Source organism: Lotus japonicus, chromosome 1 (assembly GCF_012489685.1).
Source record: "Lotus japonicus ecotype B-129 chromosome 1, LjGifu_v1.2".
In the NCBI taxonomy this organism is placed as follows: Eukaryota; Viridiplantae; Streptophyta; class Magnoliopsida; order Fabales; family Fabaceae; genus Lotus; species Lotus japonicus.
The window spans coordinates 65,464,651-65,483,209 of record NC_080041.1 but is presented as its reverse complement, the minus strand read 5'-3'; positions in this window follow the sequence as shown (position 1 = coordinate 65,483,209).

Here is an 18,559-nt window from a genome sequence, read left to right as displayed (position 1 = left end):
CTGGGAAGCAGAGCATCAAAAAGCGTTCGATGAACTCAAAGTGTACTTGTCTAGCCCACCTATAATGGCACCACCTATAAGAGGAAAGCCAATGAAGCTGTACATCTCTGCCACGGATGGAACCATCGGAAGCATGTTGGCTCAAGAAGATGAAGATAGCAAAGAAAGAGCCATATTTTACTTAAGCAGGGTGTTAAATGATGCAGAAACTCGATACACCATGATCGAGAAATTGTGTTTATGCTTGTACTTCTCTTGTGTAAAGCTGAAATATTATATAAAGCCAATCGATGTAATGGTTTTTTCTCATTATGATATAATAAAGCACATGTTATCCAAACCTATCTTGCATAGTCGAATTGGTAAATGGGCTTTAGCCCTAACCGAGTATTCACTAACTTATGCCCCACTAAAGGCAGTTAAGGGACAAGCAATTGCTGACTTCCTGGCAGACCATACTTTGCCTCAAGAAATCATAACTTACGTAGGCATCCAACCTTGGAAGCTATTTTTCGACGGTTCTAGCCATAAGAATGGCACTGGGATCGGGATGTTCATAGTATCCCCAAGGGGCATCCCCACGAAATTCAAGTTTAGGATTAAGAGTAACTGCTCAAACAATGAGGATGAGTATGAGGCATTAACATCAGGCCTCGAGATCCTGATAGCCCTTGGGGCAAAGAATGTCGTCGTAAAAGGGGACTCTGAGTTGGTAATAAAGCAACTTACCAAGGAATACAAGTGCATCAGTGAAAATCTAGCTAGGTATTACACGAAAGCTAGCAATTTGTTGGCCAAATTCGACGAAGCTAGGCTAGGTCACGTTTCCAGAGTGGACAATCAAGAAGCCAATGAATTGGCACAAATCGCGTCAGGATATATGGTCGATAAATGTAGGTTAAAAGAGCTTATCGAGGTCAAAGAAAAACTAAACCCCTCTGACCTCGACATCCTGGTCATTGACAATATGGCACCTAATGATTGGAGAAAGCCAATTGTCGATTACTTGCAAAATCCTGTGGGTACTACAGATAGAAAGACAAAATACAGGGCAATGAGCTATGTCATCATGGGAAACGAGCTATTCAAGAAAAACGTCGACGGAACACTACTGAAGTGTTTAAGTGAAGACGACGCGTTCATAGCGATCTCGGCCGTTCACGACGGGCTATGTGGTGCCCACCAGGCAGGAATCAAGATGAAATGGATCCTATTTCGACAAGGGATGTATTGGCCTACTATTATGAAAGATTGTATGGAGTATGCCAAGAGGTGCCAAGATTGTCAGAGACACGCGGGGATACAACATGTGCCAGCAAGTGAATTACACTCGATCATTAAGCCTTGGCCATTCAGGGGTTGGGCTTTAGACCTAATTGGCGAAATTAACCCATGTTCTTCTAGGCAGCATAAGTACATCATAGTGGCTATAGATTACTTTACCAAGTGGGTAGAGGCAATTCCTCTACAAAATGTGACCCAGGACACGGTGATCGAGTTCATTCAGAATCACATAGTGTACCGCTTTGGGCTACCTGAGTCACTTACTACAGACCAAGGCACAGTGTTTGTAGGCCAAAAGGTGGCATCATTCGCAGAATCTTGGGGTATAAAACTCCTAACCTCGACCCCCTATTATGCTCAAGCGAATGGTCAAGTAGAAGCGGCCAACAAAACGTTGATCTCCTTGATTAAAAAACATGTTGGTCGAAAACCTAAAAACTGGCATCAAACGTTAGGCCAAGTGCTTTGGGCTTACTGGAATTCACCTAAGGAATCTACCGGAGCAACGCCTTTTCGACTAGCATATGGTCAAGAAGCGGTATTACCAGTAGAAGTATATTTACAGTCATGCAGAATTCAAAGGCAAGAGGAAATTCCAAGTGAAGATTATTGGAATATGATGCTTGACGAATTAGTCAATCTCGACGAAGAAAGACTATTGGTGTTGGATACCTTAACCAGGCAAAAGGATCGCATTGCTAAAGCTTATAACAAAAAGGTTAGAGCTAAATCTTTCATGCTTGGTGATTACGTATGGAAGGTCGTCTTACCAATTGATAAAAAAGATAAACGTTACGGAAAGTGGGCCCCAAACTGGGAAGGCCCTTTTACAGTCGAGAAAGTACTTTTAAACAACGCTTATTCGATTAAGGAATTAGGAGGTAATCGACAAATGACGATAAATGGCAAATATTTAAAAACGTATAAGCCAACATTGCATGAGATAAACATCGAATAAGGAAGTAAAAGAAAATAAATTGCCAAACGCGAGTGTTTTATTGAGTAGAATAGAGCATTACAACTATGGCAAAGAAATTTTAAAAGGGAGGGTTGGCCCTACAACTATTGTATCTGGCCCTAAGAGGCTCTATGCGCCTCAAGACATCCTCTTGTTGGGATTCCAGTCGCGATTTCTCCTGTCGAATATCCAGCTCTTCACGGGCAGTAGAAGAAAGCTTGTCCACCAAGGTTTTCAGAGCTCCCACACTCCCCTCGGGGTCCGCCTGGCTAAGAGCAGCCTTCAACTCTTCAAATTCCTCCATCTTCTCGTCAATCTGGTGTTCAGCAAAGAACACTCGAGCAGTAAGCTCCTGGTGTTCTTCATATAGAGGTACAGCTTCATGCAGGAGGCTCAAGAACTCCTGAAGAGGAATTCTTACCGAGGCAATAATATTCCTCGAAAGAAGTTGGTCAATGAGCCCCGTAAGCTCTTCAGCCAAAGGAAGGAAAGAGTGCAACTCCCAGAATAAGTCTTGATCAAAAGCCAAGTTCCGGATCTGGTTGAGAACACGACGGTTAGCCATGGCTGAAGGGATTTATGAAAGCAGGAAAAGAGTTCTGGAAAAGAAACAAGGGAGAGTTTGGAGAAGTTACTGAAAAGAAGTAACCAAAAACGCTCTATTTATAGGGTAACAACCAAGGAATGCATTAATTAATGGCAATCAGTTGCCAACTCTTCATCTTATGGTTAAAGGCCATGCAAATTACCACCACCATCGTGAATAGCTTTGGCTTTTAATGAACAAAGACTTGCATTGAATCAAGAAAACGTGGTATAAGACTGCAATAAATTGGTTCATTCCCCAGAAACAAAGCGACGACTATGTAAGGGGGCGCAAGGAAGTTTGAACGGTGCAACAGTAAATGAATAGCCGTCAAAATAAATGCGTAGTGGAAACTGAAAAGACTTGGCAAATTAAACGTCAAATTATATGGCTTAGGTGCCAAAACCATTATCGAAATATTACACGCAAATTGGCATCGAAAGCCATGGTTAGAATAGTGCCATCATTACATATTAATAAAAGAAAGTCCTACAACAGGGTTTTAAAAGAGTTCAAACAATCAGCAAAGGTGGCAATCTTGGCATCGAGACCCTTCTTCACAGCCTGATCAATCTCCAATTCCTTGATAACCTCTTTTGTCGAGATGATCAGAGCCTTGGAGTCCTTAGTAAGCACATCCAACTGATCCTTCACAGCAGGGCCTTCCTCGACCAAATCAGCTCGCTTTTTCTCCAGTTTGGTAATCTCTCGATGCAGCTCTTCAAGTTTGATGTCGACTTCAGAGATTTCATCTGCGATCAAAACCTTCCTAGCAGTGAACTTCTTGAAGTCCTCTTTCATTGCTGCAACTTGAGCTTTACCAGCAGAGACTTTTGCTTCCTTAAAGCTGACAGCTTGACCAACGTCCTTGACTTGATGAAAGGTGGCTGAAGCATCCACTAAAAAAGATTGAAGGTTAGCCAAAGCACCAGCCTGTTGAGAATCGAGTTTTTGGCCAAGAAGGAAGACAAGCAATTCCTTAGCAGCATGGCTCGCTTGAGGATCAGCTTGGATCTGGTCGAGAAACCCATTGGCGAAGACAATAGCCTTCAGCCGACCCATACTCTCCTCGATCTGCTGAGAATTGGCTACCCCACTAGATTGAGCAGTCTCAGCAGTGGCATCAGCTTGACGGGGTGGAGAGTCCCATTCCAAGGTGCCATCGAGGAAGCTATCCAAAGCTGCCAGCGGGTCCTCCTCAAATAAAGTGTCGAGCTTTTCACTAGACACATGAGATGAAGAGCCACCCTTGGTTTGAGGCGAAGGTTGCACAGTGGCAGTCGATTTTGGAGGAGGCATAGGGCTGTCATCCTTGCCTGGAAGAGGCTCTGTTTCGCGGATGGGAGAAGTTGCACCCTGAGTTTCCTGCAAGAAAAACCTCTTTAATGCCCTTTCGATAAAGTAAAACGCATATTAGAGGAGTCAACAAAACATGAAAAGTATAAAGATACCTGGCAAGCAGAGTCCTTAGAAGGGCTCGAGTTGGTGGAGCTTCTGGAACGGCGAGGAGACTTATGGCGAGATTTGCTCCTGACCTTCCTCCTTCCCTCAGATGTGGAGGTCTTTTTAGCTGAGGATGCGGCCTTGGGAGGTTTCTCGACACCTTCAGTTTTGGATTTTGCAGGAATGGGAGCTGGGGAATTCTCACGGGATGGAGGATTGGAAGTAGAGTGCTCATGAACATCAGTCTAAAGGAAACAAAACAAACAAGAGATGACTCAGATTAGGAAACCACGGGTTAAAAATGTCACAAGGTACCCTCGAGAATGGAGAACATACCTGAATGGCGGCGCCGCCACCACCCTCTTTGTCATCGACTTCTGTTTGAGCATCAGATGCCAGCTTAGAAGCCCCACTAGGGGTGGAAACACCAACCCCCTTGGCCCTCTTCTGACTGGCCGAAGCAACAGGCTTAGGTTTCCGTTTTCGACTCTGTCGAAAAATACGTCAGCCCATAATCCAAGGAAATCGAAAAAGAAAAGGTAAAAGCATGAGGAAAGTACCTTGAGCTTGTCAGCAAGACTGACATCATCATCCTCATCATCATCATCATCATCCTCAATCACGACTGGCTTGTCCTTGGAAGAATGAGCCACTGGGGAAATAACTTGAGGAGCTGGTCGAATAATGACTTCAGCTGCAAACAAAAGAAAAATTAAGAAGTAAAACAGGAAAACCAAGGCCAAATCGAAGTATTACCTTGACCAATACGCATGTTCAGCGATATGTGGTTGAAGATTTCGACGGGCACATGATACGGAAAGTTCCATAGGTGGTACTTAGTCCAAGTCATTCACTTTCGAGGAGGTAGAGCTTGATTGGCCAACACATTTATGTTTACATGGTCAACCCATTTAGGCAAGACCGGTGGAAAAGCCAATGCAAACTTACTCGTAGGCAAAGACGGGAACCTAAAGCCAGTTTTTCGAATAACAAAAGATAGACCTTCCTCACCAGGAGGAACCACTAACTTGGATTTCTTGGCTTTAAGTTCCCATTTTTGCCTTAATACTTGGGCTGCTTGCGCAACTGTATCTCGAAGGCGAAGAGTTGGGTAATATACCACACCAAAGAACTCTTGAAAAGATCGAATTTCTGCCAGGTGCATACCTTTGGTCTTCTTCGGATCCTGCTTCTGCAAAAGAAAAGCATCTGTCATGCATTGCAGACAATCGACGAGGGGCTTCGAAATTTGAGCCCAATACTCAGACCACCAGGCTTTGAAAGCATTAGTGGCATAATATGAAGGAGCATAAGTGAAGGGGCTCAGGTTGAGGAGTCTCTTGTTATAAAACTGAACAGTCGTGTCGAAAACAGAAGCCCTCTTAATAGTTCCGGGGTACAGGACTAGACTCTTGTCAAATAAAGTGTTGGGTAGAACTTGGCTAAGCCCAAACTGTCGAGAAACCAATTGAGGGTTGTAGCCACATAGAGTGTAGTCACTGCTAGCAAAGCCCACAGTTAAAACCCTAGGAGATAAGAGGGTCCTCCAAAGTGTGATGTGGTGCTCCTTGGGCAATGCAGAATCAGAAGCATTAGGATAAGAATTCCTCAGCCAGAAAGGGCCACGAATAGCCTTGCTGTAAGGAGAGAAACTGGAACGGTAGTGCTTCAGCTCGAGAAACATGGTAAAGTACTTCCTGAAATCAACTTCGAAACTCGACGCATCATAAGCAGGGGTCAGGGTCTCGAGCCTATGGGCATCAATCCTGGTGTTAGAAACAGTTAGAGGATTATCTTGTACCGGCAGAAGAGATTCGAGGACTGCATTCAACCAAAGTTGAAACAGCCAAAGTGGTCCAGCCGCATTCAGAGAGACGGTCTTAGTATTCCGGATATCCTCGACAGCTTCATTCAGCATTTGATACAGGTTGCCAAGGACGAGCCTAGCCATAGCAAGTTGTCGACCCTCGTGAAGCAGATTGGCTAAAGGCAAAAGCTTGGCAGGAATGCGCAAAGATTTGGTGCAAAAGACATAAGCAGACAGCCAATACAGCAAGAAAGCGACATGTTCAGCATCAGACACCTCACCACTCTCGACATAATGGTCCTTAATGAATCGACTAAAAGAAATGTTGTCAGTAGGAATCGAGATGGGTTTAACAGGAGCAGGTGCAGAGTGATAATCATCACCAATGGGCCACAATCCGGTGATAGCAGCAACATCCAAGAGGGTGGGGGTGATCATACCAAAGGGAACATGAAGGCAATTAGTGGACCTCTCCCAGAAATAAAGTGCACTCAACAGCATAGCAGGGTTATACGAGATTGGAGATCTCGACAGCTGAATCAAGTCGAGAATCCCTACATCCTTCCAGTGTTGTCTCTTATCTCCCTCAACCCTATCTAACCATTTGAGGTAGGCCTTGTCGTTAGCAGAAGGGTTAGGAGGGGCTGAACGAAAGGCTCGTTTTGGGTCAGAAAGAAATGGCATACGGTAAGAGGGTTGAAATGCCAAAATGAGCTCCTCTCCCCTAACGCTAGGGTGAAATGATTCATGTTCTTCAGGGAGACTATTGGGCCTATCATGCTTCACTACTTTCAAAGGACCCAAAATGGCGCGTAAAGTACCATTAACAGAGAAAGGAATGAGTACCTGGGATTTCCAGATAGCTCTCTTCTCTGCTTCGTTGGGAGGCTCTGGGATTGCCACGCGCTTGGACTCATCCAGCTTAAGCTCAGTGGCCAACGGAATGGTTTGCTCAGGATTGGAAGCCATTGAAAGACGCAGTAAGTATTTCAGAGAAGACGGAAGAAGATGAAGTGATGAAGTCTGGAAGAAGAAGTTGAAGGTTGGAGGAAAGAGTAAAGCTTGAACAAGGAATACCAAGAGGGTATTTATAAACAGAAGGGAAAACGGAACCCAAGCCGCATTGAGCAGCAATTTATAAAAATTTGGGGTCCAAGCGATTATTTTATTAGTTAATTCATGTTACCTCTCAGCTTTTTGGCATAGGTGAAATCATGGCCCTAAAAAGGCTATAACTGTCAGCTAGTGGAGAAGTCATCAGACGTTATGGCTGCTGATTGGACTTGAAGATCGAATGGTCGAGAGCACAAAGCATTTGAATCGTTGGAATCGAACGGCTGCGATAAAAAATGCTTGGTGTCTTCGAGCTAAAGCAGTCGACAACCAACATTTTTGGGGGGCAACTGTTAAGCCAAAATTACAAGTACTACAATTCTCGACACCATGGTGCAAAAGTGGTTTCTCGACAGAAAGGGTTTGGCGAAGCCGGCAACTCAGCACACGATGTCCCTCAAAGACAAGTTAGTAAAAGCCATAACTCGACACACTCAGAAGATGAAGAAATCTCGATCATCTTAATGGAAGAGGCAGTTACCGAATAACAAGCAACTACAAGCACATGCGTACACCCACGATGCCACGAATAGCAACGGTTGCCCACGACTCGGAACCATCCACGTGGCAATAGAGTCACGTGCGCGAAGACCATCGGCTAAGCGTGGGGTATGGCGCCAAAATTCAAAACCCACGAAGCCATCGTGCATCCAAGAAAAACCGCCAAGAACATGGGCAGAAAGAACACTATAAATAGAGGAAGCAGCAGCAGAAGAAGAGGTTCCCAACTAAAAACTCTGAAAATTCACCAAAAGCTCTAAACGTCCGCATCAATGAGACTTCGAGAGCAAAACGTGATGATGGAGGAGTATGTTGCAGAACCAACGCTTTAGTTTCCCTGCATTTCAGTTTGTTGATTTCCAGTTCTTGTGTGTAGCTTGTTTTGTCGAAATTTGCTTTCATGTTATTTTAGTTTGCTTGACTGTTTTGTAATCGACTCGTATTCAATAAAGTCCAGTTTCGTTTGAGTTGTTTATTGTTGTCGAGAATACACTCATTCACACACTACACTTTGGCAAAGCGTTTTCTCAAAAGGACCCCGAATCTAAACTTCCTTTAGTCAAACTAAGAGGATATTTGTTTACCAAAAATCCGTGTAAACAGTGGGTCAAGTGGGAGAAAGTTTACAGGCCATGCCAAATGAGGTACTGGGCTAGGTGTAAAGGATTGAGAACTATTTAATTAGTCATTGTTAGGAAAGTGGAGGTGGAGAATATTACATGGAAAGGAAACTTTATGGTATAAGCTTCTCCGAGAAAAGTACCTTGATTGAGCAGGATATAAACATTCCATTTTGCAATTGGTGGACACATCTTTAGAATAGTTGCTTTAATGAACCTTTGGGCAGCTAGTTTGATGCTTTCTTGAAGAGGAAAGTGGCGGAAGAGGGTAATGAGGTGCTACTTTGGGAAGATAATTTATTAGGAGAAGGGAATTCGAGTGAGAAATTCAGCCAGATATTTAATTTATCTACTCATAAAAATTACACAGTGCAAAATATGGGAAGATGATCAAATGGTACTTGGAATTGGAAGCTTATTAGGAGAAAAGACCTCTTCGGGAGAATAACAATAATGGTAGATGAATAAATTCTTTCAATTAATTTATTCAGACCATCTATAAGAGAACAAGATCAATGAAAGTCGACCAAAACTAAGGAGGGTTGTTATACAGTTCATTCTGCGAATACTCGCTTACAAGGAGACATAGTAGAAGTAGAGGATGGTGTTTTCAAAAGCATGTGATCGATCCAGACTCCTTCTAATGTGAAGAAGAGACGAGTAGTTAGGGAGAGTTGGAAGTCGCTTGCCTGATTTGCTTGAGAGGGTAGGAATGTGCTGGTCACCTCTTCTTTTATATGACAATCATGAAATGGTTTGATATTTTTTATGTTTTCCACATGGAGAGGGGAAGACACTTGACTCAATTCTCCATACACAGCATATAAATCAATCACAGAGATGAGGTGCTTGGCTGATTTGGGAAAAAGATTCATAGACATATAAATAGTAAAAACACCCCAAACACCCCTTTTTCCTGCGGATTTGGCCAAATAATACACTGAACTAACCACCTAAATACACATGACTAACCATAAATAAGGAATTTCAAGTTTACACGGTTTTGTGCTTTATGGTTAGTCATGTGTATTTAGGTGGTTAGTTCAGTGTATTATTTGGCCAAATTCCTAATTTAGGGAATTTCAACTTTACACGGTTCTGTGCTTTATGGTTAGTCATGTGTATTTAGGTGGTTAGTTCAGTGTATTATTTGGCCAAATCCCTAATTTAGGAATTTCAACTTTACAAGGTTATGTGCTTTATGGTTAGTCATGTGTATTTAGGTGGTTAGTTCAGTGTATTATTTGGCCAAATCCGCAGGAAAAAGGGGTGTTTGGGGTGTTTTTACTGTAGTTATGTCTATGAATCATTATTGGCTGATTTGGGTACCAACAATATGGTGTATTTGGGATTATGGGAAAAACTTAATATTTAGAGATATATTGGAGCAACACCATTCAATATATTGGTGCATATCCAATTCAAATTGTGGTCCTAGCTAATGGCTAAGGTGAGAGGGTTTAGTTTCTCTTTCTATGAGTGGGTGGTAAACCCAACCTTATGAATTAGAGATTTATTGGTGATCTCTGTTTCCAAAATTGTGACTCATTCAAGATAGGTGGCTATGCTAGAAGGTACTGCTACACTTAGATAATATTAAAGTTTCTTTAGAAGTTGGCTACAGATTTGGAAGGGTGAATTATTGTATGATGTCGGGTATTATTTGTTGGATTCCATATGTTATTCCTGAAACAACATTGTCATTTAATTTGTTATCTTGTTGATTCGTTTTTTTAGACATTTTTTTTTAATGAGTAGGGGCACCCCTTGTGCTCTTCATAAATTTAATTTATTTGGTCTATAAAAAAAAATCGTTATGGAATAGAGAACAATAAGGACGAGTCTAAATCCAAAGCCCTAACGGAGGCAAGGCCTTGTAATAATCACCAAAATTAGACCTTCCCTTTTACAGTTGGAGATAAGAAAAAAAGGCTTAATCGCAATTTTTGTCATTCACTTATCACGATTTGACAGTTCGGGTACCTTAAGGAATTTATTAGCCTGCAACGTCCCTCACGTTTACTAAGTGTTGCAGTTTTGATTTTTCGTCAACTTTCATCCAATATTTAATGAAAACATTCACTCCATTGTTTCTACTTTGTCGTCATTCACTCCATTGTTTCTACTTCGTCATCAACTTCCATCCAAAATGTGTTTCTTAATGGAAATAATGTGGAGTCGAATTTATATTACGATGATTGAGCTCTACCCCCTACATGATTAAGCCAAACCTCTTTTCTCCCATGTTCTAAAAAGAACGAAGTGTACAAACTAAAATCAAAATCGAGGAGTTGATTGAACTCTTGATCCACAAGATGCGTCTTATGTCGCTCAATGGACCCATTAGAGATAAAATTTATGCGAAAGAACCACATAGAACGGGCGACGTTGGCATTAGAGGGACGAGGAACTAACACCCATGTATTATTCACAAAGAGTGCAAGGATTTCATTATCCATAGCAATAAGCCATTTTGGTTTCTAGACGCAGATTTGAAACGTTTTGCCTTAGTAGTGGGAACAAGAGTATAGAACATGCCCAAAGAATTGAAAGTGGCAAGATCCACTACATGTTAAGGTCAGAAAATTCCAGCCTTGGCGCGCATCACCATCTGATGGTCGGAGGTTGCTAGAGTCAGATGTACTGCGCTAGCAATTCGAGTTTCCAGAATAGGCGGAGACGCTGCCGTAGTGGAAAGCGTACATCTGAAGCATAATTTAACTCACCATCATTATCAAGACAAAATCCAAAAAGATCGGGTTGGGAAGGCCCAACAAGTGTAGCAACGGACCGAGGAAGATGGGCTGAGTTGACTTGTGCGCATCAGACCCAAAAGATGATGAAGTTGTTGTATTGGGCTCCCATAAATCTGAAATTTCAAAATGAAAATGTATGCTCCATACCATTTTTCAGCATATCTAAATACATGTTCACCAAATTAAATGTGGACGTAACAAGATATGGTTGACATCATTACAAGATTTTGTGCACCACGCCTAAAGAGTGATGTGGGGCGTGGGTGTGTTTTTCTTTATTTTTGGAATAGAATAATCGGTTTAAATAGTATGAGATATTATCATAAAAGGGATTAGATAAATAGATGATAAGGAAAAGATTTAATTAGTTTTCAGATGAAGCAAAAAAAAAGATTTAATTATAAATAGACGATAAGAGCATGTATATTTAACTGTAGATTGATTAGTCCTAAAATATCATATAAATATAACCAAGGAATGAAATTTTAATGGTAGATGATTCATATCTCATCTTATCATGGCCGCGGGCCTGAGGGGAGAGAATGAAAAATTTCTAAGTTGAAAGCTTGGTTTTTGGGTTGATGATTTGTCATAAAATTAATGAAGATTGCAAAACAATTTTTGAGAATAAAACTTTGATGGTCAATGCCTTTTGGTCGAGGGCTTAATTGAAGGGAAAAGATGGGGAAAAAAATTCATTTTTGAAGCTTTAATTATTGTGTGTTTAAATTGTTTAAGGTATGAACAAGTTTTCTTGAATAAAATACGTAAGTGTTTGGTGGAACTTTGAACTTATGTCCTTTTATAACCAAGCCATAGTTTAGTAGAATTTATTTTTGGGGAAATAGATAGATTAGTTTAGTCTTGTCAAAAAATTAATTAAGTTAATGTCCTGGTGAAGGTGTAAGCGAAGCGTGTGAATGAGAACACGTAACTTGGAAAGAAAGCGTCTGAAATAAGGACATATTCGAGTTTTGGATAACATGGGTATGAATATGTATATGTATATAAATATTGCGCGTTGATCTACTTGTTTGATGATTAATGCAAAGTTGCAAGTAATACCTTGAGTGTATATTGATGACTGATTCAATGTTGTAAGTAATTCCATTAGTGTATAATTGATGAAATGTGATGATTTTATCTAGGAAAACATGGTTATTGATTTGCTTTGGTTGCTGAAATTTATGACTACATGTTTTTTATGAGATGTTATATCAACTATTTGTTAAATATGAAAATGTCTTGGAATGAAAGTTTACTTGATATGAGACAACTCGACGCGGTCACTTAGTGGAGGGTGAACACATTTAGATGATGAGCTACACGTCGAGGAAGAATTTCATTTATATGACTAACTTTGGTAACATGTCATGCACTCATTGATTCTCAGCAAGGTCTGGTGATGTTTGTTACCGTCATGACTAGCTAGAGAGTGAACCAACGAGGTCTGGTGACTATTTAGAGTACCAAGCTAGAGATTGGGAATAATTAGGACGACATTGAGGTCGTACCTATAAGTGGCATTCACCAACGAGATTAATGAACGAGGCTACTTAACAAGAGATTGGGTGATATCCCGGCTGTCATTTTGAAGTTGGCGTTATATCTAGATTGTAGATGAAATTACATGAACATTGCATATTGACTGACTTAGTAGGAGATGGATTTTTTTGTTGAATTGATTGTGTTATGATGTGTGATGAATTTTGTTGAATTATATTATGTTATGCTACTTGTATTACCGCCATTATCTTGTGATGAACTCTACTTCGAGACAGTGACCCTTGCACCTTTCTTTCTTTGTGGATGTATCTTGGGCATCTCCACCAGAGTCCGATGCTTCCATGGGCCAAATTCTAACTCGCATGGAGCACCTGTTTTAACCTCTTGGATGAGGTTAATGAAGTGGCATGGTAGGTAGACTGTCTCTCCCGATGCGTATGATATATTGGGCTAGTCATTGAGAATGACATGGATGCGTGTGGCGGGGGTTGATTAACAGATCTTACTATAGGAGGACTATCTAGTGGCCTCTACCTCCCTAAGCTACCTTTGCGATTGCAGAGCTTCTACGTTGGGTATTATGATTGCACCTGAGACTCTTGTAGTTGAGGTGGAGCCTGACACGCCTATGAAGAAGGAGTTGACTACCTCTCCCCTCCTCTTTCTACACACCGTCGTCCCCTTTTGTGTGTTATCATCTAGAGTACCTTATAATGGTTTAGGAGAAGGAGGTGATCGTGATCGATGATTCTGACAGTGAGGAGGAAGATTCGGAGGAGATAACGTTCATGGGTTTGAACGAGTAGTGTCGTGTGAGGATCCATATCCAATGGTGTTCATTGTCGTTGTGTTTATCCTTATTGCTTCTGTTGGTTTTAAGTAGGTCTCTTTTATGTGCTATCGTGTGGTCTTCTTACATGGGACTGCAAAGATTTTTCCCTTGAGTTGTTTGTTACCTAAGAGTTTTGTGAGTATTTGATTCATTATTTTTAGAAAAATTAAATTTATCTACATTTTTTAGAGAAAGGTACATTGTAATCCTTGAAAAACGGGGTATTACTCTCTAAGTGCGGTGTGATTCGGGGGTGGACCAAGCAAAAGTTGGTAGACATGTGACAACCAGGGCCCGAGGGCGGGGAGTGAGATCGCTGATGCAATGAGAAGGAACCGACAAGTTGCGGCTCTTAGCAGATGTTCCGGTCAAGAACATAGAATCAAGGCATGGTGCTTAGAGTGTGTGGAGTGTGATCGGAAATCTTAGAGAGATGAACTCTTAACTGTTTAGAGAGAGAAAATATAACTGAATTTCAATGTTGTTATTGCCAAATGAGCTAAGAGTCCCTTTCAATTGGTACTTCCCCTCTATTTATAGGAGCTGAGTTGGGCCTGTACGCCTTTAATCTGCCTAGATGGGCCAGTTGGGCCTCGGGGTGCGAGGCCCAAAAGACCTGGGTCTGTCTCGTGCTTAAGTGCGAGCATCCTGGGCGAGGGACCATGGGGTCTCACCCAGTCCACAAGACATCGAGCTCGAAGCATGAGAGCTGAGTGTGTCTTTAAACAGGAAAATCCACGGCGAAGACCATAAAAGGCTAAACAATGCCAAAACTTAACAGAATGAAAAAGCAGTTGCCAACATGGCCAAGAGAATAAAGTCGAAAATATACGTATTTCAAACTTTTCGTTGCACCATCTCCTCCTCAAGCAAATTGAGTCCACAAGCAGTCTCACGGCGATGACATCCGACCCACTCGCCTCGCCAGCCCTGTGCACGTGCCTCGAATCATGATACCTTGACAAGTGTCATGCGTTCGCCACGCGTTGCGCCCTGAGGTGATGCTTAAGTCAGCAAATCTACTGAATCTCAACTGTCACTTTTTGAAATGTCTTTTCAGATCATTTCAGAACCTGTCAGTTTGAATTTGAGCCAATCAACGTCCTTGATTACAGCTTTTCTCTTAATGCATCCTTCTCACTCCTCAAAATCTCGCAACCACTCTTACGTCTTTTCCTGATGACATGGGGCACGACACCCCTCTTCATGCCCCTACCCTTGACACGTTACCTCCCGCTTCTAGAACCATTCCTTCATAAATCCTAACCTTCTCAAAAAGCTCAAACCTTTAGTGTTCTACTTTTTCTCCCTTCCAATTGCCACTGTGACCTTCACACTTCACCATCTTCCTGTAAAGATGCCGAAACGTCAGACCAAGAACTCCAATCGTGACGTTACCTTCGCTACTCCCCTTCGATATGTTCCTCCTCCGGGGGGCGCTCCTCTTGAAGAAAAAGACATTGGTTATTTCCGGATAAAAACCTGGGAATCCCTGAAGGCCTATATCCAGGTAGCTCTCCCCGGCGAAACAATGCCCAATCAGCGATCCAGCATAGAGCAGGAATCATCCATTTGGGAGATTTCCTCGAAATCTAGTGGATTCTGCCACGAAAAGCCCCTTGACAGTCTTATGCGCTTTAGCGCTTGTTCGCCCACTGAACGCCCTTGGCTTCACCCCTCGGATCGCTTCGTGGGTGCCCCTCACTTCTTTTATACCTACGAGTATATGTTCACAAGCTTGAGAATCAAATTTCCCTTTTCCCCCTTCATTTGTTCAGTTCTCCAGAGCATCAACGTCGCCCTTAGCCAACTTCACCCCAACAGTTGGGCCTTCTTGCGTTGCTTCGAAATTCTGTGTGACGCAATTCAGCAAGAGGCTGAACCTTCCCAATTCTTCTACTTCTACCACTTGCCTGTCCAGCCCCCTTCCCCGCGTAGTTGGGTTTCTCTGGAAGCCAGGACCGGCCGGCAGCGTTTCAACCCCTTTTGGCCCAACATTCTTGTCGACATGGCTCAAAAGTTCTTCAAAGTTATGGTTTCCCATGAATATCCCGAGGTTTTTACTCATAGAGACAGGGTTGCCCGATTCCCGCTTTACTGGACCCAAGAAGTACACCAGGTGATAGACCCGCCCGAGGACTCCTTGACTTCTGTTAATAAAGCAGTTATCAGCTTCTTAGCCAAACTTCCGGTTTCGGATTGTGCCCGCGTAATTGGTGAACTTTTCTTCCTTTCTTCTACTTTACGTTTTATTTTTTTTTAAAACTGCCTCACCCTCGCTCTTTTTATCCCAGGAGAAATGCACAAAGTCAGTGGGGAGATCTTAGGTTTGTTCAAGAATCAGAAAAAAATTTCCTTTCCTCCCCGAGTAAATATGAACGGTGACAAGGCATCCATGCCGAAAATCCAGGCGGGCGAGAACCGACCTCTTGGCTTGGAATCTCATCGCCCTTCCCTCAAAAAACTACAGCCTTCCATTAGCTTAACCCGCCCTAACGAATCTTCGCGGGTAATGCTAGTTTCCCCTCCAAATTCTCAAAGTATATCTGTGGATAGGGCCTGCTCCCAGCCAACAGTTGTCCCGCCGTCCCATGGTCAAGGCGCGGCATCGGCCGGCGAAACTCCTCCGCCGCCGTCGAATGCTCCCTCTTCGAGCTCTGAGAGTCGAGGGCTGCCACACTCCATATCCCTTACGCCTGCCCAGGTGGCTAAGATGAATGAGAGGGTTCAAGAGCACGGAATAGGCAGAGTGTCCGAAGGCGCGTTGGCGACGGTTCTCCACACTTTTCACTGCTATAGTCGCTCCGCCCGAGACGCCGACGCGTTGCGATCTGAGGTATCTCGCCTCCACACCCTCAACGCCCAACTTGCCAAGGAACGTGAGGCACTCACTGCTCAGCTGTTCGCCAAGGAGACATCCTTTTCCAAAGAGCTAAACGAGCAGTCCTCCCGTGCTGAAGTCAGCTTGGAGTTCCGTGATAGGAATATTTCTGAATTGGAGAGGAAACTTTCCGAACTACAGCAAGAGGTGCGGCTGGAATCAAATGCGAGGGCCGATCTATTAGCTTCGATGGACGCTGACCTTGAGAATCTCCGCTCTGAACTGGCAAGTAAAGACAATGAATTGGCGAGGAAAGGTGATGAGCTGGCGAAGAAGGACGAGGAACTGGCAAAGAAAGACGAGGCCCTGTCCCTGGCGAAGACCTTGGCCCCTTTCGACGCAGAAGCTTTACAGGCAAAAATCAGGTCCAAAGCTGTTACCGCTGCCCTTTTCGAACGCGACCGAGGTTTTTTCCCCGCCAAGGCTCAAATCGAGCATCTCCATCCTCGGATTGATCTAAGCCAGATGGGGGCGTTCAAAAAGGTTACTCCTGCAGGGCTAATTGGGGATCCCGACCCTCCAGGCTTCTCTGCCGAGCATTTCCTATCAAACGAAGATGTAGAACGACCATGAAAATGTTAATAAATTTTGTTGTATTAATGCCTCATCCTCATACTTTTTGAATGGGAATCTTTCGCGCTCTTCTCTCTTCCTTTTTTTTATTTTTACTGCTTTGAACACGTTCCTTAAATCAAACACGTTACTCAAATCCCAACAGTCTATCGCTGACCACCGTCCTTGGGCATTTAAGCCTTTCAACACAAATTGCACCTCCTTCCAAGGCAAACTCCTCGTAAAACTGCTTCATTATTAACTCTCCAGAGATAAAACTGAATCTATAAATGGAGTCTAACCGCCGAGTAAAGCTCATATCTCCTCATCTTCCTGAAACATCAAACTCCATCTTTCTTTCAAACATCAAACGCCACAGGAAATGGCATGTTACATCGCTTGTTTGGAAGAGCTCGGGAAAAAAGCTTTTGATGAAGATCTCTTCATCAACGTCAGACAGCCAAAAGATCCCAATGTCTACGACTTGACCAACAAACTGTTGGGAATGGATCTGAGCCCTGAAATGGACGCCATCCTCCGAGATTTTCTCTCTTTCGTGGAAGAGATTCAAGAGCTCTGCCAGCGAGAGCTGGATCTGCTGGAGGAGAAGGAAACGGTGATAACAGCTCTGGAGGCGCTAGAAGAAGGTCCTGAGAAGGAGGAGTTAAGCCGGAAACTTTGTAACTTGGGGTACAGGCAACACCGGTTGGAGCTCGAGAGAATAGAGCAGTGCAAAGAATGTAGGAGAATGAAGAGAGACCCTCCCTTCTAAATGTACTAAGTCGAGTATTTGAATAAAAGTTTGTGCCCCGAATTGTTTTGTCGTGCACTAATAAGGTCATCCGAGCAAACAAATAATTGAGTTAGGAAATCATAACGACGTAAACAAATCAATGAAGGAAGAAATGAATATTTAAATGAACAAAAAGTAATTATGCGGGCGAGGTGAGCGGCCCGCGACTTATCTCCGCCTTTCGTTTTTGTCGTTTAGCACGTGTTATCAGTGCTCAATTGCGAGCTTTCCGTGAGTAGTCGTTCGAGAGTGTGCTGCATATAACTAGGACTTTCGCTCGGTATTTGACCAAGGCTTTCGTTCACACACATATTTCCCGTAAGATCAGGTGTGGCCCCCCGCTATATTAGGTGGGGACTTACAATTGCTCAGGGCCCAATTGCCATATGAGTTTACCCGAGACTTTCAGCCTAGTTAAAAATGCTTCCCGCGTTTCAGGAAGACTTGACTCGCCCATATTTCGGGGAGGTTCTTTGGATAAGGAGCTTATTCACGCACGCCGCCAACAAGTGGCGACGGGAAGCTCATCCGCACACGTCCCCTGCATGGAGTATTGCTTAGAATATCCTTTTGTACTTGATTTGTTTGAATTTTTACATCGAGGGATGCCTCGTTAAAAAACTCCCGTGACAGAGAAAAAGAGTGCATCTTTATTTTTAGTCCTAGCTTTTTGATTGCCTTCTCATCTTGTTTCCCTCCCAATAGCTATTTCCTTAATCAGAGTATCACCCCCAGCACTTCGCCGTCGCCGCCCATATCAACAATCCTGTAGTAGAAAGGGATTTGAGCATGCTCGCCTTTTGGTCCAGTATAACGGGCTAACTTTGCTGGCCTCTTACCCTCATCCGTTAAGTGTTCGCATTTCCTCTTTCTTTGACGACTCTTCTTCTGTTTGTCCTTTCCCTTAGCTTTCCGAGAGGGCCGGTG